At 42.7% G+C, this 27,193-nt stretch overlaps 1 protein-coding gene across 1 annotated transcript in view; it reads right to left on the bottom strand.

The window, feature by feature from the left end:
• The window catches only part of KIT (KIT proto-oncogene, receptor tyrosine kinase), a 142,472-nt gene that overhangs the window by 89,079 nt on the left and 26,200 nt on the right, over positions 1 to 27,193 (bottom strand). The window contains exon 1 of the mRNA XM_080385965.1: positions 1 to 27,193. This exon is cut by the window's left edge and continues 28,701 nt beyond it; it is cut by the window's right edge and continues 26,200 nt beyond it. The gene's annotated coding sequence lies outside the window, so the exon portion shown is untranslated.

Genomic DNA, 27,193 nt, shown 5'->3' with positions numbered 1-27,193 from the left:
CATGGTCTTTCATTGGTTCCTGTATAGATACACGTGGCTTGGTAGTAGCATTTTGAGTAAAGGGGTTGTGGTTCTTCCCCCAAGTTTGCAATTTTGCCCTTTAAGTTAAATGAAACCTGGGTGAACTCCTTGTTTTCCCATAATGGACCTTTTTCATTCATAATAACAAATCTCCTTTTTGAGTTACATTAAGACCCAAAAAAACACAAGCACAGGCCAGGGACAAGACTACTCAGAGCTAGATGGCTAGGAGGTTTCCACTGGGGCAGGATGCATGCAGGTGTAGAGGGTGGATATTATTCTGGTGGAGCCAAATGTCTAGCACAGCAGGAGCCAAAATAATCAAGGAAGACTTGCAAAGAAGCCCCACAGACAGCACTTGCTGTGCAACCCTACCAAGAACATTGGGAGAGACCTCTGCACTGGCTGGAGGGAGGACCGGAGCAGCGAGTGCAGAAACTTTCTTCTGCTGTGTGATTCCTCCACATAGGCTCCAGGAAACAGGAACCGCGTGTGATCTTCATGAGTCATACAGCCACAGCAAGGAAATGCCATAGTCCATGGTAAGCTTCTCCATAGGCTAGATTCAACCCTCAAGACTCAGATTACTGTCAAGTAACATGTATGAGAGGAGCTAACTGAATGCTTGCATACTGTATGCTTGTACCTCATGTCATCCCTGATGAAATGGCTGGACACACAAACCCAAAGTTTTCAAGGTAAAGAGACTGAGGAAAATAATGTCCTGGGTATTTAGGCAGTCACAGGATGAATGCAATTGGTGTGATACAGGCATAAAAATATAGATGTAATTGTGAAGTGTATCAGCTCAGTATTTCTTGTAGCTGGAGAAGTGCTCATGCTGTTGTACAAGTGACTATTAGGATCCAATCGACAGTGCTCTGTACAAGCCCAAACTCAAAAATGTGAATTCCAGGTGGGAGTATGTAGAGAAATGAAGCTGGGTTAATTAGCATTGATAACATACAACTGTGGGCTGGCTTCAGGGGCGGTGGGTTGGCCGATGTAGATAAGATGCAGCTGTGGCTGGTTAAGTGGTTGAGAGCCAACGAAAAAAGAGCACCCGAGGAAGAAGTGAGAGAACACGTGCCCTGGATGGGGCAAGGGAAGGAGGCGAGATGAGATGAGGAGAAGGCAGCAGAGGGACTGTATGAAGAGTATGCTGGTATGAGATGGTAAAAGATCTTGTTGCAGCCAGCTAGTTTGAAAAGTGCTGCAACAGGAGTAGGGCAAAGAGGGGTCATTAAGAAGAGTGAGATGGTGCATTCATTCCCCAAGAGCAGAATAAAAGAGTGTGGATGTCTTGGAGTAGAGCACAGAGTTATGGTTACTCTGTATGCAGCTGTTAAATGGTTAATCACCAGGTGGTCATTAAAGAATTACATATTGGTTAAGTAAGATGGCAGCGCTGGCACAAGGATGAATGAGAGGAAAGTGAAAACAAATAATTTGGAGTGGGAATTAAAAAGCAAGTTCTCATCTTGAGATGTCCTAGAACATATTTGGAGTAAGGAAGGAAGTTGTCTAAGGTTTTTAAGATGGGCTTATTGTGACTGACTGTAGACAGGTGCCTAGTGTATCCTACATTTGCCTTTTTAAAAGAATACAGGAAAAAAATGAAAGCTCAACATTTTGTTGGTAAGGTCTTTGTCAATGGTGGAAAAACTAACCCAAAAGACCAGCCATGCATATTTAGAGCCTCAAGACAAGGACACCTTTCTTCACCTAGACCCCAAAAACTTTTTCTTTTTTCTCAAAGACTATCAAAGAACAGTTTGAAACCAGACATTTTCTTTCTGGCTTCTCACAGATACTCTTTGCCATTTGTAAAATTTGCAGGAACAAATCTAAAGAAATTACTTGATGGCAGGAATACCCAGGGTACAGGAAGGGCTGTGCTGTGTTCAGTAATCTTACTCTATGGATGAAATTCTGACTTCAGTGAAGTCAAGGTGAGTACTGTCCTTGATTTTAAGCTTTTTTTTTTTTAGTATTCTGACACGCATGTGTTCATGTTTACTGTTAGTCACCATATCTCAGAGAGAGAGGCAGAACCTGGTAGAATGGTCAAGGGGTATTTATGCCCTAAAGAACATAAAACATGCTAAAACAAAAATGATGACATTGGAATGGAGCTCAAGGATTATTTTTTTTCCTCAAAAAAAATTTCCTCCATCTATCCGTGACACTGTAAATGTAATTTCCCTGTGACATACTAAAATGCTCAGTGAACAATGCTTGTTCTCAGAGGTTAGTGTTTTGGGTTTTTTTTTATTTTTTAGTTCTTCAATCTTCATTTATGCCACTTCTCCTTCAAATGTTCTGCTTGGGTTTTGTTGATGTTTTTTACTTTCTCCCCTCCTCCATTCCTTTCACTCAGCTGGAGTAAGATGCCCTGGAAAGATGAAATACAAAGAAAAACACCTGGCAATTCAGATGAGTCTGAATAGTTCTTTCTAGTTTTAAATTCTTTAGGGTTTAGCTTCCTTCTTAAAAGACATTTCTCAGTCACTTACCTGAGATTATGCAAATCACTGCTGAACTCAAAGCAGCAAGGGTTATTTCCCTGAATAAAATTAGCAGACACCTAATAATGTGACACACTTACATTTGTACAGCATATTTTATCTCACTGGATCTCCAAAGCACTGCTGAAATGAAGCAGGATGTTGAAACTGAGAAACATTCTTGAGGCGTTAATTCTGCTCCCATTCCCACTAATTCAGCCTACTGACATTCGTGCAGTTATTCCTACTTCATACCGGTGGAAGTAAGAGGCAAACCAATCTGTAATTTCTTCTCTTCATTTACCAGAGTTAATTAATTCATCCTGGACCATGTATTACCTGATCATGAAAGCTTTATGCATGTTTTCTCCAGTTGCCTTCCCCCATATATTCACAAAAAGCTATGATTTAAAAAGTATCCAAAATAGGCATTTTTCAAAGCCATAGCCATTTTGCTTAGAGCTGGCTGGACATAACTGCCCATCCTGGACTTGGTTTGCAGACCTCCTAAAGTGTGTTCTTCTAAAGGCTGTATTTCCTACTATATCTTCAGATTTTGAATTTGTCTGTCTATATGCGCATTCCTAAGAAGGAAGTAGTTTTTCTCTTCTCTCATTATTTATCCTTTAACAATTACTGGGACTCTTACAGTCTCCCTCCTTGTTTGGTGGATAGGCTTTTAGTGGTCTTTGTATGTTTAAAATTACTGACAAGAACTGCTTTTCTGTCCTTTGCACTCAGCCTGTTGTGTCCCTCTCTGTTTACTCCCTACTTTCATGAGCACAGGCTCATCTGAACCTGTCCTTACCCTAGCCTGATAGTTGATATCCCTGTGGTGGGTTTTTTTCACATTTCAAGTTGAGCCATAGAGAGGCTTATGATGAACACACACACCTACATCTACTAGTTATATATTTGATCCCATCTCATATGTACTTAATGTACATATGCACAAGATTATGATACAGTAAACTTTTAATGTAATTGAAATCCACACCTTAAAAAAAAAGACAACGGAAATATCAGAAGCTGTTGGGCACTTCCCAATGGAGATCGATACTTCCAGCAGACTCTGAGAAGAAAACACTACATCTTGAATAACTATCACCATTTCTTAGTAAGATCTTGCTTTTGGTTTCTAACACCTCATTTCAGATTGAGTGGCAACACAGAAGTTTTTCGAGTATTTGACTTTTCTTAAACGCGACAACATTATCCTCTAGCCTGGAAAGAAATAGTAATGCTGTCATGATGTCTAGAACATTAGCCAGATTTTAAACCTGTTTATCAGAGATTTCAGAGAGAAGGCTAAAATCTGTAGTGTCAAATACTCAGCTAAAAAGACTGAAGCTGATTATCGATATACCTGCCTGGTTTCGTTAGCCTGCTTCTCGCAGTTGTCCTTGCATTTGCCTGAATTTGTGCATTGGGCTCAAAAAAACCGGCAGACAACAAAACCTTTCTGAAAAAAAAAAAAAGTAGGTCTTGAGCCCGAGCCAAATGTCAGCAGGGGCCTTTTTATGGACTCCAGTGGGAACTGGATCATGCCTCACTGGCATGAAAACCTAATGTATTACCCAGCAAACACGAAGCTCGGCTATTAGAAGCCCTGAATGGAAAAATCACCAAATGGGCTATGTTCTGTGCATCAAATAGTAGTTCTAGATGTGTGGCCTTTGTTGTTAGTGTGTTCATGAGATACCTAATTAGATCAGGAGGGCTTTAAATAAGGCAGTGGCAGTTGGCTGGGAGAGCCCATGCAGACTGGCTGGCATGGGGAAACGCACCGTCCCCTACAGTTACCGAGACTACAAGGAGCTTTAGCCGCTGGAATGGAAGAAGCAAAAATCAATGTGCAGAGTTTAGTACCGGGGGGGAGACAGTGCCCTGGAGTAATCAACTTGGTTAAAGGAGGCTGTATTCAGGCATTTGGGGAAGGTCTTCAGCACACACAGTGAGGCCATCCGGGTGGCACTGGGGCCGTGCGGGACAAATGGTGGACATGGAGCAGAAGAAGCCTACAAGCCTGGTGCCTCTGGATGGGGAGGGAGAAGAAAGGAGAGCATGTCAGAATAGTTTAAATCACTATTTGTCGTAAACACTCTTCATGTTCGGTCATGAAATGAGGCAGCAGATATGAAACAAGAAACTAGAAATGCTAATGCCATTTGCAAAGCATGAGAAAAATAAATATGCTGATATTTGACTGCAGCGAAACATCAGCTCACACACGTCTAATTAATTAACATGGCAGTTAATTAACAGGACAGTTTTGATCTGCCATAGCAAAGCTTTGAAACAGAGTAGCTCACAAAGTCATTTATTTCAGACAAAATTAAAAGCAAATATTTTTTTATTGGCCCATTTGCAGAGCTCTGTATTACCCTAATGGCGTCAGCATGGCATCCCAGTCATCTGAATCCAGTCAGAATTAATCTGAGATTACAAAAGGTAAATAAAGGTTGATCTAGGTCAGGGAGCAGAAAAACAGCCGTGAGACGCCCACGGATAAACTGAGTGCCTGGTAAAGTGCAGTTGGCCTCTCACAGCCTCTTGTTTGCTGGGTTTGGTTATTTCCCTCTCAGAAATCAGAGCAAGACTGAACAAAATAACAACTAGGTCAAGAATACCTTGAATTAGGGTTTTTTCTCCCTCAGCAATGCATCATCTAACTTGGGATCCTTTATTTTGAAGGAAACACCACTAGTGTAGCCAAAATCCTTCACTAGCCCAAGTTCCCACGACCCTGTTCGATAACACTAGGGTGGCCAGAAAAGTACGGGAAGGACCCTTGCTGCTGATTGCAGCCCCAGGACAAGTGTCAACAGCAGCCATTGAAGTCCCCCTTCAGTGGTGAAGGTACTTCCCTCTTTAGGCATAATCTCAGGCAGACCTGGTCTCCTACAAACCTGGGGACTGGCATCCAGAGGGGAGGAGGAGATGCACATGACCACAGGATCTGTAAGGCATTGTAATTTAGAGGCATTTCCAGTGCAGGCCACAAAAAAAGTGGTTTAAAAATACCTCTGCCCTTTCAAGGGTTTTGTGTTGCACACACCAGAAGCAGAGAACGGAAGCTCACCTTACATTTTAATCAGTCTTTCCCTCACTTAATTTTAATCTGACCCTGAGTAATGCCCCCTAAGAAGATTCATTTAGAAGCAGATTACAGCATCTAATTTGCTAATGATGAGACATCATCCTCAGAATCACAATCTTCCGTCGGGACTTAGCAGACACATCAGGAAATAAGATAAAAATGTCCTGCCCGCCTTGGCATTGTTTTACAGCTGGAGCGCTCATCCCCGGTGCTCGCTGGCTCCAGTCCTGCCTCAGGTGGAAAGGGCCATGCCTTGCCAGAGTGGGCTGCAGGGAATAAGCAGGAAAATCCTGGATAAGAGTATGTTTGGGTCGAAAACCTGTGGGGAGGAGCAAGGCAGTTCCTGTAGCTCAGTGCTCCGAGACCAACGGGCTCAGGTCAGCATGCAAGTATGGGTTGCAGCTGGCCTGTGCGACTGGGAAATGTGCTGCAGAGAAACCTGATTTCCTACATACAGATGAGAGATCAAGCGCTCCCAATTTACAGCCAGAGGGAAGGATGGAAGGTTTTTCATCAGGTTTCTTGGCCAGGTGTATGGGCAGGATTTTCTGGGAAAAGCAAAGAGGAACCACAGGGCAACCCTGGGGAGTGAAACATGGGGGAGCCTGGACCACTCGTAATGGGGCAAGGAAGGGAGGGAAGGGGGTCCAGGTAGATCATCATATTTTTCTCAGGAAATGTGCTTAGATAATAGAGAAGATGTCAGAAAATGTAGCGTCCTCATGGTTCATGATTACAACCTGATTCAGCTTAAATTCAGGGAAAGGCTTAAAAGTTTTTCAGTTTCTAAAGGGTAGTTTTGTGTAATGAAGAAATAGAAGACATGAATGGAAAGAAATGCATTAAAGCCAAAGGTGTCATAGTATCTTCAACTTTTATCCCAAGCAAAAGAAAATCTTTCAGGTCAGCAATGACTTCAGTGTAAGCAAACTGAGTCAGCATCTCAGAAGTCATATTAAAAGTAGCAGAGATCTCTGAACTATTGCAAAAGCATTTGATCAGCAAAGAAATCTGAGTTCAATAAAAGGAGTACAGCCAAAAGTCAAGCTGAGTAAGACCTGTGAAGGATATTAAAAGGCACAGCAAAAGGTTCTGCAGCTACAGGAAAGAGAGAGGAACAGGTGAGGAAGAAAAATAACAGTAAAGCAAAGATCAAGGACTAGCTTCCCAAAATTGCCTGGACCATACTCTGTGCACCCATCCCACACGCAAAGACAGAAGGCAGTTGAGGAGTGAGAGTGGCCTTCCCACCTCATGGCAGAGCCAGCCCATGGACCATGTCACCTGCCCCGGCTCCCTGCCACCCCCAGGTCCCCGCAAGCAGGGAGAGCACATAGCTTTAAGCACAAGCTGAAAGTCTGAACTGGGGGACTCCTGCAGTCAAATATAAATGCTCAAACAGAAAAAACTCGCTTTCCTGGGTGCCACTGTAGTCCATAGCTCCTAAAGTCAGGGAGGAGATTTGGAAGGGCAGTGTAGGTTATAAGCTGAGAAACAGGGGAAGAGCTGCCCCTCACACATCCTTGCCAGGCTTTTGCTGGTCTGTCACCATGCGAGCAGGAGCTGCAGGAACAGGCTCCTTTTCTACCTCAGTTTCCCTAGCCTCTCTCCTCCCTCTTTCCTCCTCTGAATCACCTCCAGCTCCAGCAATGCTCCCTCCAGGATGGATTCCCAGATGTACCTGCCTCATGCCTGCTCCAGCAGGGGGACCGGACACAGGGAGGTGGAAGAAGGGTTTTTCCAGCCTCCTCTTCATCATAGAGGAGAGAGACACAAACCCAGCAGTCTAGCAAGGATATTTGACATGGTGCCTTTGCCGGCAGCTACCCCCAGAGCAGCCCCAGGTGGTTTTCTGTGTTTTCTGTAAGTTTTTTTGTGAGTTTCACAGTTTTCTGTGAGACAGTTTTCCGTGGGATTACTGGGATACACCTCTTCCTTGTGAGCAGTGGGGGAAAGCCCAACTCTGAAGAAGGCAATGCTCCAGGAACTGGTATGTTCTTTCTATGTCATGGGTGACAAAACTGTCTTCTGCAACCTCATCTGCACAACAGAGAAGTCAGTGTGAGGCTTGGAATGAAGGGTTGTTTGAGGTTGTCCAGGGAAGGAGAGGAAGCGGAGATCTGGGTCTACATAAGGAGGCCAGAGAGATGCCTCCACAGAAACATTGATCCCTTTTTTTTGGAGTTTGCACTGATAAAGAAGTCAAGAACTTCCTATCGCTTCCAGTGCTGCAAGACAGTTGATGGAGCATCTGAACACAGCAGGGGCACTCTACTAGTGTGCTGTGCACCTCATCCATGCTGTGTTGCTGGTCACCTAGCCTGAGAGCTGGGAATTGTAATACAAAAACACAACAGGCTGCATCTCCAGGCTGCCCCATCACTGGACATCCAACAGGAATCTTGACTTAAAATGTGCCTATGTGCATTTTACCCCACACAGAAATATGGCATGACACGGACTAAGTGTTCTTTTAAGTGCAGTGTCTGGTTGGAAAATGTGACAGGGAGAGTTTTTTTGCTAATTGCAATAAAGAGTTGGTGTCTGGAGGTCAGCAGCAAGTAAACTGCATGTGGCTCTTCGTACTTGGGCTGTAGCACATGCTATAGCTGTCACAGGCATTCTCAGGGACTTATCTCCTAGGGGTTCTCATGATGCTGTCGTTCATACATGTACCTTGGACCAATGATGCCCAAGTGTTAGAATGCATACATCTTTCCCATGCATCATTTCCTTCTCATGTTTTTGGTTCCCTTTAGGAACCAAAGCGACACAAATTAAATGGGAACAGTTGGGGTATTCACATTACACTGTTCCTTCAGACCAACTCACTAAAGGCAACCAGTGAAGATGCTAAAAGAGGTGAAGAAAGTTGATCCTCAGCAGAGAGAGGTTCTCCAGCAGCCTCCATCAGCAACTGAGTTGATGGGAAAGAGGAAACTAGTTTTAAGATGGAACTTTGTACGTTTCTGAATGTGATTGCATGATTGTAAGAAAACTAAATGGTTCAAGCATTCCTTCCTGTTCTGTGTCCTGCACTGCAATGTATACCAACACTAAATAGTGAGAACTCCTATGATCAACTGATTAAGCCATTACTACCTGCTGGAGATTGTCAGTTTTTCAGTAAGTCATGATGACCATTTATTAAGCCAAGGATTTGGACTAGATGGACAGTGGGTTTAATCTAGTGCCTAAAGTGTGCTTTAACATGGGCTACAATTTGGTTTTTAACCATTTGGGTCAAGTAAATAGCATTCCTATGGAGAAAAGGTGTTGCATAGGTCTCTATGGAAATTATCATGTGGCCGGGAACTGTACTCCATGTAGATAAGAAAATTTGGCTGACTGATGTGAAAATAGGTAGGACAGTTTCTAATGTGAGGGAAGGTGTTGTCTGGGGAATTTAACAGGAGATTAGCAAACACGGTTCAGCTATCCATAAGTGCCATGAATAAACTCTCACAAAGGCCTCAGTTTTCACTTTAACTCTACAGGTGGAACAACAGATATTATAATTATACAGTATAATTTTGCTAAGTAACATAGACTGTGCATGTGCAATAACCCGTTTCTGAAATCAAAGGAGAGAGATAAAAGGAAAATAAAACTTATTTTAGCGATCCACTTGCAAATAAAAATGGTATTTCATATAATGAACTTCAGGACTGCGTTACTGAAAAAAGGTATCCAAAAATATCGCACTTATATTTCACCAAAATAATACATGTGGTTGATATGGTATCTTTCATACTCAGGAAATTCCTCATGGGTTCACATGATAACACATGGATGCCTGATCAGTCAGTTTGTAGCAAATCTAGCTATAACACATTCAATTCTACTCACAGAGATATTTCAGTTTTATAGTCTAAAGGAAGAAATACAAAGTTGGGGAGCATATTGGATTTAGAAATCTGCACTTTTTCTTTTCCCTAAAGAAAGTCATGAGCTCTTCAATAATAATTTTTGTGACTTCCTTTTGGAGGAAGAAGGATGTTATGGAACAAGGATTGAGTGAAATGGAAATGGGCTTGAGGAAAGAAGCCAGATGAGTTAGGGCAAGAGGAGAATTTCTCATCTATTGACATTAATTGAGATGGGCTTCGACTACTAAGAGCTGAATGGAATTTATTTGTAATTTGTGGTAGCTGATAGTCATCTGTCTTAAGGGAAGGACATTCAAAAGGAAGTGCTGAAGAATTTCCAGGAAGATACGAGCACAACATTACATACCTGTATTCAAATCACTCTCTGAGTTCACACAACAACATGTAAGGTGCAGAGAAGAACTAGTCTAACCCACCAGAGAGATCACAGAATCCAGTGCCTTTTTCTCAAATAATCATAGTGTAACAGGGATCAGTTGTGACCATCTGGCCTGGTGTCCTGTGGAACCTGCCAGACCAAACCACCAGACATTTTCAAGTCAGTTCTTGTTGGAGCTAGAGCATCCCTTTCAGAAAACAGGTACTCCTCACCAAAAATAAAAATTAAAATCTTATGATTGGTTTCACCGATCCTCTGCCACCGCTTTTTAGTGCTTGATCACTTTCACTTTTAAAAATCTGAAGATTTCAAGACTTACCAAAGTTGACCATGAATTTCCTGCCACTGGATCTTATTACATATTTATCTCCTAGTTTGAAGCCCGCTGATGAATGTCAAAAGCCACATTCAGCTTTTGCCAGTGCCATGTTTCCCAGTGACCATGTACAAATTGCCCAGAGTTGCCCAGAACCAGCCCTAGCTCACAGCAAAGTCTCAAGAAGAGTTTCTGCAAAGCCTCTCCTACCTTGTCTTGGGAGGTTGAAGTGACCCATAAATGACAGCAAGGAATGAACACAACTTTATCCACACCACCGGGGTGGTGAGGCACTAGCTTCAGAACTCCAGTTTTGGGTGAGAGATGTGTCCACACCTCCCACACTAACCACAAGCAAAGGGTGGCTGGAGCAGGCTTTGCTCAGCCTCTTCCATCGAGAGGACTGTAATTTAACACAGGGGGACGTGTAGCCCTGTGGTGAGGGTGCAGCCCCTGGTGAGGTAGCTGGCTCAGGTCCTAACCTCAAGGATGCAGTAAGTGCGGTTCCCACAACTGCTGAGGGGTGTGCATGCCAAACCTTGCAGCTGCAACTATCATTTCACGTACACTGTGACACTGAGGCAAGCACTGGGAGGTGGTTTGGCTCCTAGATCCTCTTGGCAGTAGCCCTGGGGGGCCCCAGCAATCACTGAAGTACATCACCAAGTGAAAAAATGCTAAAACAGGAGAGCAAAAGGAAGGTACTAAACACTACATACAGTAGCTTTACAGAGCTTAGTTGCTCTTTAAGCTTCTAAAGGGGAGTCTGATAAAAGCCACAAGGAAATACATCTTCAGCACTGTAATTTTTTAAAAGCAAGAAGCAGCATGAACTTTCCCAGGATCAGTCTGTGGTGTGTCTGTCTGCCTTCCGCTAATACACTCTTACAGATGGTGTAAATGGTCCTGACACCCTGCAAAGCCTCCAGCCCTCCCACGTCCCCGTGTGCTAATGTCAGGGAGAAGAGGCAGCCCTTCCTTGCAAAGGTCTGGAGGACCACTCCAGGGCTGCCATCACAGTCTAAGAGCAAGATGGGCTGTGGAAACCGTTTACACCCTTGTTCTGGGTCTTGGGAAAAACCTGGGATTTGGTCAGTCATTGCAACACTGAGCATTGGGAAGCTTCAGTCTCTGCATGGATTTAGCCACCTGTTAATTCAATATTAAATTTGCTACAGGAAATGTGCTGCAGGAGAAAAACACTGTGTGCCTTTCACAGACACTGGCAGGGACAGGGCAGTACATGTGCAGGGATGGTAAAGGAGTTGGGGGAGAAGGGGATCTATGGAGATCCTCTGGCCATTAGACCATATTGCCCTCCTGGACATGGTATTGAATTTTTTCCTGCCTTCGAGATGTGCAGATGGTGGACAAAATCCTTCACCTTAATGTGAAAAAAGAAAGAGGATAGAGGATTTGCTGTGGATCTAAAAAGGTCCCAGCTCCACTGGTAAGAGTCAAGACTGAGTCACATAATGGAATTAATTTTTTTCTGTGGTTTGTCTGGAATTTTTTTCAGTGAAAATAGGGAATGGCTTTTTTTCTTTCAAATACCACATTACAAAATATTAAGTGAAGAAATTAGGAAATGGGAAAATTAAGAGTTCCTGTACATCCTTCACTTGACTCCCTTTATGCATATACTTTATAGCCTGGTCTCCACAACACCTTCTTTTCACCCGTGGGAGCCATTTCATTCATTTGAAGATACTGGGAAGACACATCGTGAAGGACACAGGGGTTTACAGGCAAAAAGGACAAGCTTATAGCTGAGGCAGTTGAATGCTGCCCTAGAGGGCTGGGGACTGAATCTGCAAAGGATTTAAGCCTTGTGCATACTAACCTTGTCCGTCCCCCCCGTACCTGATGTTTGTGGCATCTCAGGGTTCTGCCAGAGCCTTGCAGAACAGCTCAGTGCCCAGTGCCAGCAGCAGCAGGGATAACGCAGGGCCACCCATCCCAGGCAGGATCTCCTGTTTTGCCAGGCACAGGCACTTTGGCTTCCTCCTCTCTGCTGATTCATTGCTGCCACTGAGACACTGCACCCTGCCATCTCCAGTTTCCCCGAGGCTCATCCTGCCTTTTAGTACAAGACACATTTTGGACCTAAGGCTAGGCTTTTAGGACTAATCACTTTAATATTAGAAACAGAGATTCCAGGATCAAATCAGTGGCAAAACACAGTTCTGTTCTGCACTTAAAACCACTCTCTGTGCCATTTGTACATTGTGTGTCACCGCAAAGTCCTCCAGTGTGTCCGGGCTGCAGAGATGGGAAGCGAGTGTTCCCACAGCCATCCACCTCCTGTCCTCCCCTCTCCCTGCCCACCTCCTCTTGCCTGAATCATTTATCTCCATCCTAGCTCTTACACTGCACTATTTTGTCTTCCCACTCCTAATTTGCTTATGCTGCAAATGTAAACTTAATGACTTGAACTTTATAATCCTCTTTTAATTAGTACCCCTCTCCAGGATAAGGTGATATAACACACCCTTTGAAACTTTTATTGAGTTGCGATAGTACGCGGCATACAACTGAGAAACATATTAATTGGACAAACCTTCTGTTAATCTATGAACTCCAGAGTATTCTCAGCAAGACCCATATGGACACAGCACAGGTGTTTCGTCCACACTGCTTGTCCCTCTTTTCACTTTAAAGATTTTGACATCACAGCTACCACAATAAACTGGGAACTGAGGTAATTTTTTTTTTTTAGGGAGAGGCACTGTAAAGTTGTATTCATTAGTATTCATTAATAATTTTCTATGAGGAAATTAATAATTTCATATTCACTTCAGAGTCTGAAAGGTGCACAGTAATGAAAAGATGGAAAGTTTTGCATGAGCATCTACCTTTCGAAGACCGAATCTGACATGGGTTTTGTAGCAGAAATTATCTGATATCCTAAAAACCGTGTCAAGATGCATACTTGCAAGAAGATATGTTAAGACCGCCTGAGGTGCCTTCTTTCAGTAATTTTCTGTTCTGTATTTGATTACACAACTGTACCGTTCCTGTAACTTAGAAGTAGCGTTGAATGGATTCTGAAACACTTATTTCCAAGAAAGGCACATTTAGAGAGATTCAGGTGCCTAAATATAAGAAGAGCTGTCTAATGTCATTCTAAAAGCTCTGAGAAGCCCGTCTGGCTTGCAGCTGCTGCTCCAGCAGGGCACAAATCCTGCCATAAATCCTGTGTCAAAGCTGCCAACACATTTAGATGACTCCAGCAACTGCCGCCATCTCCAAAGGCATTATGTTTAGGTACCTGAATTCCCCCATTTAAATTACATTTGAACACTGAAAACAGAGAGTCATCAGATAAACTCAGATATAACTTCAGCCAGGATTTCCTAACCACAGTGTACCATTACTCTTATTTCTGTTTCACTCATTCCTGCTTAGTTTTGAGTTTCTTGCCTCTTGGGGTCTCTGGGCAATTTTGGCGAAAAGGCTGACAAATCAGAAGTGGCTGCAGGAGCACCGTCTGAGGAAACGCTTGTCTGCACTCAGAAACCGGCAGACACGGCATTTCCACTCAGCCCACTAATCCCCATGTAGCTGGGGTTAAAGCTGCAAGCATGCGGGTGCTGCCTCTTCTCACCCTGTTTGCTGGTTTATGCTGGGTTGGGGATTGGGTTTTTGCCAGAACTTCATCCCTGAAGGAGGCATGACTTGCAGTGACAGAGAAGGGTAAATGCTTCTGCAGTGTTAGGGCAGGAATGTGAACAGGCAGAAGGGATGCTAGGACTGTGCCAAGGTTATGCAGGTACCTGTGATATTATTCCCACCGGGCTAATCCAGTCTGCGATGCTGTCTTTAACAGGGTGCAAAGAAACCTATGTGGATATGCAAGAATACTGCAAGCTCAAAAGAATATATGTTGTCATAAGAATTAAGGTCTCCTGATGAATTTCCTTTACCTTGTATGTGTTCTGCAATCTCTATTTTAACAGTATTTTCTGGTTGGAGAAATAACCTTTGGCATGCCTCCTTTAATGTCTTTGCAGACAGAAACTACGCTAAACAATTTTCCCATCTAATTTCAATGGAGTTAAGCACCTAGACATCTTTCTGCATTTAGCCTCCAAAGCCTGTTTATATTAGAAAATGTTTAATATTGTTTTATGAGAGCAGTACATCTTCCTTGCTGTGGATCAGCTTATGTTCAGAAAAGAGGTTTTGTGTCAATCCAGGTCATATTATTTTGCCAGCCACAATAAACTGTACTAGCCAAAGGACTGTTTTAATGTGGGCTTATATCTACAGTAGAGTTTTCAGCACCATTCCTAAGTTAGGATACAATTTGTTTTCACATTACTGCCATTCATGCAGGCAACAGCTTTTAAGTGCAGCTTAGACCAAACAAGGTGAACTTTGCTCAGCTCAGTAAAGTCTTAATATCATCATCAGCAATGGTCATGAGAGAAATATATTCCTTGCTGGTAAACATCAGAAAGCTGGTGAGACAGGCTAAGCTATTGCAGGTACTTACCTGGAGATACATTCAAGCTACTCTAACCATCACTACCTTGTCACAGTCAGTTTTACTTAAGGTGTCTCTGTGTGGATGTTCCAATGCAGAGACAGCACACATTTCCAATCACTTTGGGAAATATGGGTCAAATATATCTTAGAGCGAGAAATACCATGTTCTGACATTACACTGATTTGAAAATTTATTCTCTGTAATTTCACATATATGCTGTGAGTAACAATGATGCTTTCTTCCTCCCATGTCCTGATTGCCTTGTGCATTCAGACAATGGGGTTGTCAGAGTAGAGCTGATCTTTTTAGTTGCATTTCTTTTGTGCAGAGTGACATTTAAGTTTAGCTGTTGCTATTACACCTCAATGTAAAGCAAACTGCAGACAAGAATATCAGTGTAAACATGACAATCCTTCTGTGTAGGAGCTGTGATCTCCCCTTTCCTGTCTCAAGAGCACAATGCATACCTCAGCACATGTAGGCACCAAAGCTGAAAAAGAAAAAAATGCTGAGTTCCAAACCAGTTCTATTAAAAATTTGTAATTTTGATTGCCATGGCAATTATACACTTAACAAGGTAAGTTATAGTCTAGAAACTTATGCTGGGGATGAAAACAGCAGCATCCCAAGGTCACAGAATATGGTGCCCAAAGAGACAGGTGCAAAGATTTAATTCCTTTTAATTCCTTTGCTCTGTGATATGTTTTACACTAGCTGCATAAGCTCTTCATTAAGAATATCAAAACATGTTATCTCTCTTTCCTGTGCCTGTCATTGTAGGGTTACCGCTGGAGTTCACAAATTAGGGGAAGGACTTGGGAGCCCCATTGGCCTCATTCCTACTCCACATGGCGAGACGACAGCAGGAGAAGCAGCTCTGCTCTCTGGCCACCCTCACAGGACCTCCTGTGACCTCAGAAACTTTGCTCTGCTGCATGAAGCTTAGGTTATTCTCAGAAATGATATAAAAAGATAATTATTTATGTCTGTGCATCAGATAGTGTTATTTGTATATCTGTTATCTGGTATGTTTTCCCCTGTTGCTCTGCGTGGCTCTTTCACACAACAAAAAAGGGAGCTGAAAAGAGACTTTAAAGAAGGAAAATACAGAGCATCGTAATTTAACAGAGGGTTTCAAAAGGAGGTGAGAAGCCAACAAGCTTAAAATCTGTTTGTTTTAATCTCCTTACTGCTTTCATGACACAGGTCTTTAAATAACTGTAGGCTTGGTGACGTTTTTGTTTCAAGATAAGAGCCCAAATTTGGTGATTCCCTGTAAATGGAGCAGAAAGCATTGCACCTAATTCAAGTGGAGCCATCTTTCTCCTCATGTGATCATGAACTAAGTATGTCCTGACCTCAATACTTACAGTACTTCACCATATTGTTTCTTATCACACCTATATCTCCTATCTTTCAGGTCCCAAATTTCAAAGAACACAGCTATGTTTTCACAACAAAAGCTTGAAACCTGAAGCCTCCAGGAGGTGCCTGACCACATGGCAAAATACAGCCCAGTTAACAGTAAGTGACCTCTCTTCTGAGCCTTCAGAAGAGACCCAGCAAAAAATGACAGATGTATATCAGGGGCCAAATCTGTCACATGCTGTCCTTTTTACTTTATTCATCCCCCACTGAAGGAGAACTTGAATTTTGCTTTTTTATAACTGCTCTCCAAGTCCATTTCTTGTATCATAATTCTGCTTTACCTATACTGTAAGCTTTTGGGAACAAGGATCATATTAGATCATGTGAAGAAAGTGTTAGGAAGTTAGAGGAAAAGCTCACTGAAAAAATATGGAAGGGGAGGAGAGCAGAAGACCCTCTTTATACTAAGGACATAGGGAAGAAAAGCTTACAGTATCTATATTTGACCTTTAAGAACAAAAAGAAAAAAAAGCAAAAAAAATCTGAGATTGTTTGCATGAAGAATCAGTGCTGATCTAGAGCAAACCATCTGTTGGAAACCAAGGATTTGACCTCGGTCTGAGATGCCATGGAGAAATTTGCAACACTAACAGTCATTCGACTCTTTTAACCCACTACACTGTGCTCACAGAATAAACCCAGACAGGGGGAAAATCTCCCCCATCTTATTTCTTCTCTTTAATGTATTCCTTTCATCTTATCCTTTGCAAATCTCTCTAGCATTCTTACATATTCCACACTAAATGTGCTTCTACCTTTAATGAAATGGGAAAGGGAGCTGCAAGAAACTGGGACTGGCCTGAAGATGCTGTTTCTGTTACACTCATTTAGCCTTTCTAGGACTGAATGGAATATTCCTATGGCAATGTACTCTAATCTGCATTAATTTCGTCAGTTACATGGTAACGGCTGATGCATTGTAGTAATCACTGACAAATAGACTTGGTTGGAGTAGGCAAATTGGATCTGTAGCAGAAGGAGAAAAGAAATCTCAAATCCAAGGAAAATAAAAGCCTAAATCCTGTCTATGCATTGACAGGATGAACCTGAGCTCAGATCAAAAGCATTTCTCTGAATAAGCCACTTTTGCAAGAACACAGAGCCTCAGATAGAAAAGAGGGAACCAGCTGAGAAATACTTCCAGAATGAAAAAATCCATAACTCCAAATATTTCTTAAATGGAAAATAAAACTCTGCCCAACTGGTCCTGTGTCACCTGGCCCAAGTACAGAACTGTGCTTCTTGAACTTCTGCTTTCTGACCATCTCAGGTCCTTGCCTTCCAATAGCTTAACATATTAAAGAGGAGGAAAATTGAGAGTTAACTGAAATAAACTGTATGACAATGTAAAACAAACAACATCTCCGTTGTCATTGCAAATGTTTCTCTTCATTTGCCTATCACAACTGGTTTTGAAGAAGTACCTGTATAATTGATGTATTGTTTTTCATTTGAATAAAGCATAGAATGTCCTTAAAGCTTCAGGAATCAGGCCTCCCAGATCCCCTCAGACTAACCCAAAATCATGAAGCATGCTTAAAATAACACATTTTGGATTCTTTTTATTTGCCTTTTAAATCTGATCCGATCTTCTAGGTGAAATTGCTCCCTATTTTACATTTTTTAAAAAAGCTGGAAATGTTATAGAATCTTTATTCCAAGAATGTAAGTTTTAAGAAATGCATTGAAAATCATGAAACTTGAAATTAAAACATGAGACTTGGCAGCAGTGGTGAGCAGCAATTCACTCTTCCAAGCACTTCCTCACCCTTTCAAATAGAAATTGCTAATCATGAGAGAAAAATTCATAAACGCAATTTTTTAAAGCACAGATCAAGCCAGCAATGTATAATTATTTCTTCTCTTGCCCCACCCCCTCACCCACCCCACCCCCCAACACTGAAGCCAAATGTAACATTAATTTCACTCATCTATCTCCAGTTTCCCAGCACTGGTCTGAAAATACACGTAGAGAACAAGCTCAGATTAACACCACGATGCCATAGTCTTGACCAAATCTGTGTAAGTTCAGCAACAACAGATCACTTAGCTGTTTCCATACAAATTGATCCAAGTCCATTGGCTTCCTTTCCGGCAGTTCTCTCCCATATATTATGCAAAATTCAGCAGGTAGATATTATAATTAGCACATTAGTCACCGCGCAGACACCTCCAATTTCCTTGTAGCCTCCCAAAGTCACACTCTGCTGCTGTTCTGAACCTTGAGTATTTCATGGAGTCGACGTCTCAGTGTGGGTACAATGAACCAGGGCAAAATGAACATGCTACGATACCACAGTGGACAACTTCTGCTGATCCTTAGGTGCACAGGTGTTTATTTTTACCCTTTGCCACCTGCATCAGAGGAGAAATTGCAGGAGTCCTGCAAAGACTGGAAGGATTGTTAATAGAAAAACACCCTCTCAAGGCCAGTGCAGTTCAGCCTTTCTAATGAAATCCAGTCTTGCATTAGAAAATCTGGACTAAGCCCAGTAGTATCTCTTTCTTGCCTATGTACTCCTAGACTTGCCAGCAATGTGAAAACTCAGAGTCTACCCACATTTTTCACTGAAGAGTTTCATTCTGACAAAGCTTAGGAGTGGCGGTAGCTGAAGCTCCAGTGCTTTCGCTACTGTACGATGCCAGCACAGCACTCACCAGTGACTTCCCAACCACACGCTGCTCCAATAATTTCCTAGAGTAGCCAGGAGAACAGCAGGCTGGTACACTGCAAAGTCAGGGGCTGAGCACTCCTGATATCTGGTAAAGTCTCTTCTTGCCTTCTGGCATCAGCCACTGATGCTTCTCACTGGCACAGCAGACAACTTCACCACATCAGCTGGTTCTGGTACCCACCCAGGGGAAGCCAGTCATCAGACCTACAGCCAGAATTTTTGGCTGTCAGAAGTAAAATATCATCCAGTGGTTGCCACTACTTCTTGCATGAACTTAACTGTTCTTTCCTTTCAGGAGGTACTCTCCAGATGTTACTGGAATGCTGCTTCCTATGCCCTGGAGATGCTTTTCCTTGTCTCCAGCTATGAGCCTTCCTGCCAAGGAGAGAAGAGCAGAACACTCCCCTCCTTTCTGCTTAGAGAAACATCCTGGGAAATGATGCCATATGCCAGATGAAGGATTTGCCTGGAGGATACTGGGAATATGACTAAGCCCCTCAGGGTGTCTAGGAACACCTCAATTTTCTTTTAAATGTTGCAAAAGCTGCTGTACTTTGAGATCTGTGCTCGGGGTGCATAGATAGCCCGGGGGTGGGTGGCTGCCTCTGCTCCCTCAGCAGTGCTGTGCCTCTGGCTTGGGGTCCGGCAGGGACAGGCAGCAGCCCCCCAGGCAGACCTGCCCATTGTGCTGACACAGGGGCAGCCACCATAACATCTCACCTTTCTCATTAACAGGAGAATATTATGTTCTGTTTAAGAATCTCAGTTGATGCGTTATCTCAGCACTCTGTTATGCAAAAGCAGGGAACTTAGGCAATGTTATTAAAATAGCAATAAAGGTACCCTTCATGCTGATTAAGACAATGAACAGTTTTTTCCAGTGGTTATTTCTCCAGTCTAGAGCCCAACCCAAAACAGACCAAAACACTCCATTCCATTTTAATGGATACAGGTTAGACACCTTATCTTTTAAGACAAGCTGAAATACTTATCTTAAGGTTAGCCACACTGGTCTGAAACTTCAAGCTTGACAAATCTGTCTAGAAATCTCTTACATTCAGACTTTATTTTTTATCTAGATTTCTGATACTTCCTGGTCTGTTCTGAGCAAAATACTAGCAAACTCACTTCTCTTCCCACTCAGTAGGCCTTTGCCATTGCTAGCCAAAACCTGGAAGTGTAGAAATGAGAAAGGTACAGTGCAGGGACAGTGAAAGGTGAAATTTTTGTGTGCATGTTCTTGTCAAACGTTCAGATTCATTCCTTCATTTCACTTTACTATCATTTAGAAACTTGCAGAAATTTGTTATCAAGAAAACTGGCCCTCAAGAAAACTTGTCCTTGAGAACGATCATATGCCATGTTAAAATGATGCTCTGACATCTTTTATGTAAGCAAGTTAGCTCCCAACAACCTAAGGATGTGTGAACCGCTTTCAATCTGGTTTTCACAGAACTGCAATTACTGCAAATTATATTGGATTATAATAAAGATTTACATACTTTCTTTTGACTTCTGCTATATTTTGATAGCATAGATGGCAAAATGTTTTACTGTAGATAAATGTGACTGTGGGTTTGTGACTTTACTAATGATGAGTCAATAGGTCTCATGATACCTACAGTAGCTTGCTAGATAAAGGAATATACTGATGTTTATCTCTGCAGAAAGACGTAATAGAAAAGCTTAGTAATGCTGACTGTCCATCAGCTGTGCATTGCTTAAACTCATGGCAGGTCAGTTTAAAGCTAAATGCAAGTCCAGCTGCCAGTATCTGCAATTCATTCCGTATCCTCTGCCAAAAAAAGATAATTTCTGAAATGTCCCATGCTACTGTCTCACCAGACTAAATATTGTCTGCTAGCTTAATCCTAGAGAGAAGCAGAACAGGAGTGCAAAATTACGTTTTCAAAGTGTGTTCCCTTTCAATTTTCAATTTTTAAAGGCAAAATGCTAACTCTGGAAATTTGCAAAAAAGGTACTGCTAAAGAACTACAAGTGTGCTTTGTTTTACGGATTACTGTGAAGAGAATTATCTTCTGGCTGAGAGAGTTTGGAGGAAGCAAGGAGGAGGAGGAGGCATGGGCCATTAAGTAAACCTAAGCAGCTTATGCTACCTTACATTTATTTAGGCATGGGTGGGATTAGCTGCGGGCTGATTAAAGGAGACTATAGAGAAGGAGGCAATGGAGGACAGTGTGGGGTAAAGGAGGAGGTGCTGCAGATCCGGCCGTGCTGCAGGAGACTTGAGCAACATGTTGCTGTGGCAAAAGGCTTGTACATTAATAGTCCTGCAGTATTGCGTGGAAGTCCTGGAGGTGGGGTTGTGGTGATTTACGCTTCCTAGGGCTTGGGAATTAGAGCTGAGAGGCTCCTCCATGAGGCAAGGAGACACCCAGGCTTACCTAGTGCATGAGCCAGCTGTGCCCTGGGGAGCAGCCTGGGCTTCCTTGGATTCTCCTAAGCAAGGTGAGGGCTAGGACCAGGAAGAGAGCCTGGGAAGGCAGCAGAAAGCTGGAACGTTGGTGGCCCGTAGCTGTGCCACCTTAAAATAACTCACAGGCAACTTACCCCTAAAAAACTACATGAGCAGCAGTTACTCATATCCCTCCTCTGTAATTGGTTCCCAAGGCTGGCGGCCTCCCACAGTATGGGGATTTGCATACAGCCCATTTTTTTTCCACAATAACCATCTCTGTAGTTATTATGCAAATCAGATACCCTGAAGCAAAGGGTACACAACTGCTGTTGTGGAATTACAGTTATTGCTATGACTGGGGAAAAGAGCCATTTCTGCATCCAGTGAGGTAACCCCACTGCAGTATGAAAGCAAGGTTGGATGGCAACATCCACAGCCGATCCAGAAGGTGGTCAGCTCGATGTGTAACAGATCTGCAGAGCCAGAGCAGGGATAGTCCCACTTCTGCTGGACCAAACTGTGAATCTCCCAGGAAATTTGGCAGGAATGTGTTGCCAATCAAAAAAAGTATTAAGAAGAGAAAAAAGCAAGAAACTTCATTTGAGCTGAAAGAAAAGTAGCTGACATTATATGGAGATTTTAAGTGAAATTTTACAAGTATTTGCTGGAAACTCCTTACAGCTGGTTTATTCTTGAAAGTGGTGTCATGATGTTTATTTAAACTGCTCTACCTCAGCACTATTCAAAAGGCTCAGACTGGAGAGCTGAAAGGGATGTGCCATGGTTTTCTTCTTCCTAAGCTGTTTCTTCTTAAAGAAATACAGTTGAAACATGTCAAACGAGAGAAACGTGATTGGCAGCTGAGCTGTTGCACATTTTCTGGGAGCTCTGTTAGTGGCTGTCAAAGAGAAATCAGCTGTGAGACAGAGAAAGTGGGCAGGGGGGAACTACCAGCAGTTTCAGAAAGGAGATCTTTGGGCTTAGCAGGGCCTGAAGACAACCTTTTCTCTTGTCGTTTCTTCAGGTTCTGCTTTCTACAGACTGGCCTTGGTTCGGAAAATCAAAGGGATGTAAGAACTGGGTTGGACCTTTTTGTCTGTTTAGAAATCCAGAGGCATTTTCCTCTTGGAGACCATACATCGGTGCATTTCTGAGGAGCTTCAAAACCATCTCAGGAACACCTCTTTGGATGTAGAATGGTGGTTTTCTGCCGCTGACCCTGGTAAATTTTCCAGTGGGAATCCCGTAACAAGATGAGCATGCCCAGATCAATATGTTTCTTGTATGAGCTGGCTTTGCCTGATCACCTTGGAACTATTTTACTGATATCCAAGGTTTCACAGAGCAAAACCCCACTGCCACAGAGTAAGCTCCTCAGCGCAGAAACACAGTCGGTTCGAGTTTGCCAGACAGGAGAGACGGTGATTTTGGCCATGTACCCATATGCAGGCACCCACACCCACCCCAGCACCACCAGCTGCTGCCCGCTCCCCAGAACTTTCTCCTCGTGAAAACAGAACCCCTGTGATGTTTAATAGGCAGGGTGGGTTTTGAGGAGTGGTTTATTTCCAAAACACTAGATGGAGCTGGGTAATTGAGGTTCGTTTCCAGCCTCCCTGCAGGCTGTGGGTCCTGCGGTGGGGCTAGCAGTCACTCACCCTCGCCACCGCCTAGAATCTGGTGCCAGGGCTCTGTAATAGGGTTTGCTTTTTTTATGAGCAACAATAGCCTTATACAGCAAGGCCAGCCTCATCCTGACATTACATGAAATAGGTCAGTATTTGGATAGACAGATTTACTGTGCAGTTTGCATTTAGACTTAACGGTTAAAATAAATAGTTCTTTTCTTCCCTTGGGAGCTGATGAGCCAGACTCACTTCCAAACAACTGAAGACTTCTGTACTTTTTGACAAACACAGTTCTCCAATTAAGAACAGTAAATAGGATTATACAGTCTGAAAAGGCTCTTTATTGCTAGAAAGTTTGTATGTGGGAAGTGGGGGTCTCTCTTTAGCATTCATTGTAATTCTTTTAAAATACAAACTAATGATTTTGTCACATCCAGCGTTCAGGGTTTTCAAAGGGAAAAGCTGCTTAAAGGCAACAAGCCTTCTGAGGGAAGAGATCTTCATCCGTATGATTAATTCTGTATAATATATGCAGAATTAATATATATATTTTAATCAAAGTCTTTAAGATGCAATCTTTGCTTTAAACCACATGAAGAAATAAATCGTATTTATTTTTCTTTCAGGAGAGATTTTTATTATGTGAGATATATTTTATATATAGATATATATATATAATATATATACATATATATATACACACATACACACACACATATTTGTCTTTAAATCAAAGTGAAATAAATGACATGGGTCAGAAAAGGCCAAATAGTTTAGCACATCGTGAACTTGGTGTGACAGCTGTCTGCCACCTGCTTTAAAGATATTGCAAAAACAGTGCAGAGGAGATAGAAAATAACCTGTTAGTAAGAGAATTTTGATCCAAAAATCCAGCAGTGAATACCTGGGTGATACCACACAACATGAGGGTTTCCATCCTGTATCACATGGCTGCAGATGTTCATATTATGTATACAATCGTCTAATCTCTCTTGACTCTAGAACATCTGTGACATAGATTAATTATGCATTGTGTAAAGACAAAGCATGGTGATTTAATTAGTTTTCTGATTACTGATTTTCAGTTCCATTGGCTCCCTCTCTTGTCCTTGTAAAATGAAACAGGATTTATCAGTTTATTTTCCATATTTTTTTCTTTCTCTACAGCCCAGCTTTCTTACCAGGGTTTTCCCTGTACTTTTCTCATTTTTGTCACTTCCCTATGCCCCTTCCATTTCTGCTGTGTTTCTTTGAGATTAGGTGGCTAAAAATGTAAATATTAATCTAGGCAGAGGGCATATCATCTGTTTCCAGTTTGGTATCCTTGGCTTTTTTGCATTCCAGATGCAGAATGATGACATGAACTGCAATATGCAGAGATACAGTGATGATGATATTGTAAGACAGACAAATGATGCCCTGGTCTTGCTGCAGTATAATTTACACTGACACAGATTACATTTTTGCTCTTTCTATTGACATCAGATATATCGTTTTTTGTTTTCTTAAGAATTCCTTAAAAGCTCAAGTAGCATTTGCAATTTTGTTGTTTAGCTCCAATTTTGTAAGTTTTCTTTTATCCCCCAGTTCTGTTTTTCTCCAGGGACAGGTACACCTCTTAGACCCTGTTATTAGCTGATTTTGCAGCCTCCCACACTTCTAATTTACAGCCAGATTTGAACTGCTTTCTTCCACTTCTGAGGTGCCTCAGGTCTGCTGGGCATTGAGATGGCACAGTAATTTCTATCTTTTCCTTACAGCTTGATGCTGAGCTGGCTCATCTGCTCTCCTGGTCCCAATTTCTCCTCTCAAATTGTTTTGGGGACAATCATTCTAGTCAAATGATGAGAAATAAAAAGTGAAAAATAGGGTTTAAAATTTTTTGAAATCCAGTCCCTGTTTAATTTTGGTATTTATGTACTGCTCTTTGCCTTATCTGCTCTTCTGCACAAACAGGGAGGGATCTGATGAAAGATTCTCAGGTCTAAGCGCTATCATGGTTCATCTCACGTGTGGGAATACATAGATTTTCAGCACTGAGTGAAGAACCTGCATATGCTTTAAAGGAGATTGCATTTTGCATTTTTACTATAATTCCCCAACTTGCTTGTACTTGAAACATGCCCACTTTCTTACATAAAGGAGAACTGAGCCAGCCCGGGTAGGAAAGTGGAGCTCAGTGTGGAGCAAAGCACGTTGCAGCTGCAGTTGTTGGAAATAGTCTTTTAACGTCCTGGCTCGATGCCCCTGCTTTCTTGGTGCCCAAGGCAGTTTCACACATTTCCTAGCAATCCATCTGTTAAAGATAGAAATGCAGCAACAATGCTCAATGCACAAGCATCAGCAAAGACAGGGGAAGAGCCTTTCCTCTCAATGGCTGAGCCCAATAAGACACAGAAATTCATTCAGTTCGGTTGACACATGCTGCAAAGCAAAAGGATGTTTAGGAAAATAATCTTTACAACACACTATAAAACACACATCTGCAAGTGACTGTAATCACTAAGGTACCTCTGCACCAACAGTTGTGTAGAAAATTAAGGTTTTAAAAGGAAGGTTGAGGAAAAAGTGGAGGTTGACTGCAGGACAGTTTTTTGGTTTTAGGGATCAGTTGGGATTAGAAAATTACAAAATTGTGTCTCTTGGAAGGTGAATTTTCAACAAATACATCCTCAGTGACTTTCAATTATAGTATTTCAGTTTTACCTGAAGTCTGTGCAGTAAAATATTTATTATCACCCTCGGGAACATAGGATCTTGCTATTTAAAATAAATAAAAAACGTGACCTGTTTGCTTAGCCTCCAATACTTACTTTTATAGATGATATATATCCTTTTCATTTATAATTAATTCCTCCAGTGCCTTTCAGTTTTGAGAAGCATCATCTGTACAAGAGCTGGATGTTTAGTTCAGCTGGGAGATTTCCATGCAAGCAGAGATTAGATTAACCAGCACAAGAATGATCTGAAACTACATGTGTAGGCTATGTATATTTGAAGGCCAGGCTTTTGCTTGTTTTCTACAGGATTTTGGTCTTGTCAAGCTCTACCTCAAAAGCCATTCAAGATACATCTATCTAAAAGAGAATTTACCACCTTTGGAAGAAGGGGCAGGTGACTCAGGGAGACTATAAGAATGTCATAAGGTTATGCCGGGGGAAGATTAGAAAGGTGAAAGCCCAGCTAGAACTTCAAATGGCTGCTGCCACAACAGATAATAAAAACTGTTTTTACAAATACATTAGAAACAAAAGGAGGGCCAAGGATAATCTCCATCCTTTATTGGATGGGGGGGAACATTGCCACAAAGGATGAGGGAAAAGCTGAGGTACTTAACGACTTTTTGCCTCAGTCTTTAATATCCAGAGCAGTTATCCTTGGGGTATCAGTCAGCCCCCTGAGCTGAAAGATAGGGAGGAGGAGGAGCAGCATGAAGTCCCCACAATCCAGGAGGAAACTGTCAGTGACCTGCTGATCCACTTGGACACGTACAGGTCTATGGGGCTGGATGGGATCCACCCAAGGGTACTGTGTGAGCTGGCAGAGGAGCTCACCAAACCACTCTCCATCATTTATCAACGGTCCTGGCTAACCAGGGAGGTCCCAGGGGACTGGAGGTTAGCCACTGTGATGCCCATCTACAAGAAGGGCAGGAAGGAGGATCTGGGGAACTACAGGCCTGTCAGCCTGACCTCGATGCAGGGAAGGTTACGGAGCAGAACATCCTTAGTGCAACCACACAGCGTGTGCAGCACAACCGGGGGATCAGGCCCAGCCAGCATGGGTCTATGAAAGGCAGGTCCTGCTTGACTAACCTGATCTTCTTCTGTGACCAACTAGTAGATGCGGGAAAGGCTGTAGATGTTGTCTACCTGGACTTTAGTAAAGCCTTTGACACCCTTTCCCACAGCATTCTCCTGGAGAAACTGGCTGCTCAGGGCCTGGGCGGGCGTACGCTTCGCTGGATGGAAAACTGGCTGGGTGGCCAGGCCCAGAGAGCAGTGGTGGATGGAGCTACATCCAGCTGGTGGCCGGTCACAAGTGGTGTTCCCCAGGGCTCAGTACTGGGGCCAGCTCTATTTAATATCATTGTCAACAATCTGTATGAGGGGATCAAGCGCACCCTCAGTAAGTTTGCAGATGACACCAAGTTGGGTGGGAGTGCTGATCTGCTGGAGGGCAGGAAGGCTCTGCAGGGGGATCTGGACAGGCTGCACCGATGGGCCAAGGCCAGTGTATGAGGTTCAACAAGGTTCAGTGCTGGGTCCTGCACCTGGGTCACAACAACCCCATGCAACACTATGGGCTTGGGGAAAATGGCTGGAAAGCTGCCTGGAG

Source organism: Falco punctatus (genome assembly GCF_963210335.1).
Source record: "Falco punctatus genome assembly, chromosome: 1".
Lineage (NCBI taxonomy): Eukaryota > Metazoa > Chordata > Aves > Falconiformes > Falconidae > Falco > Falco punctatus.
This window is presented reverse-complemented; position numbering and strand designations above follow the sequence as displayed.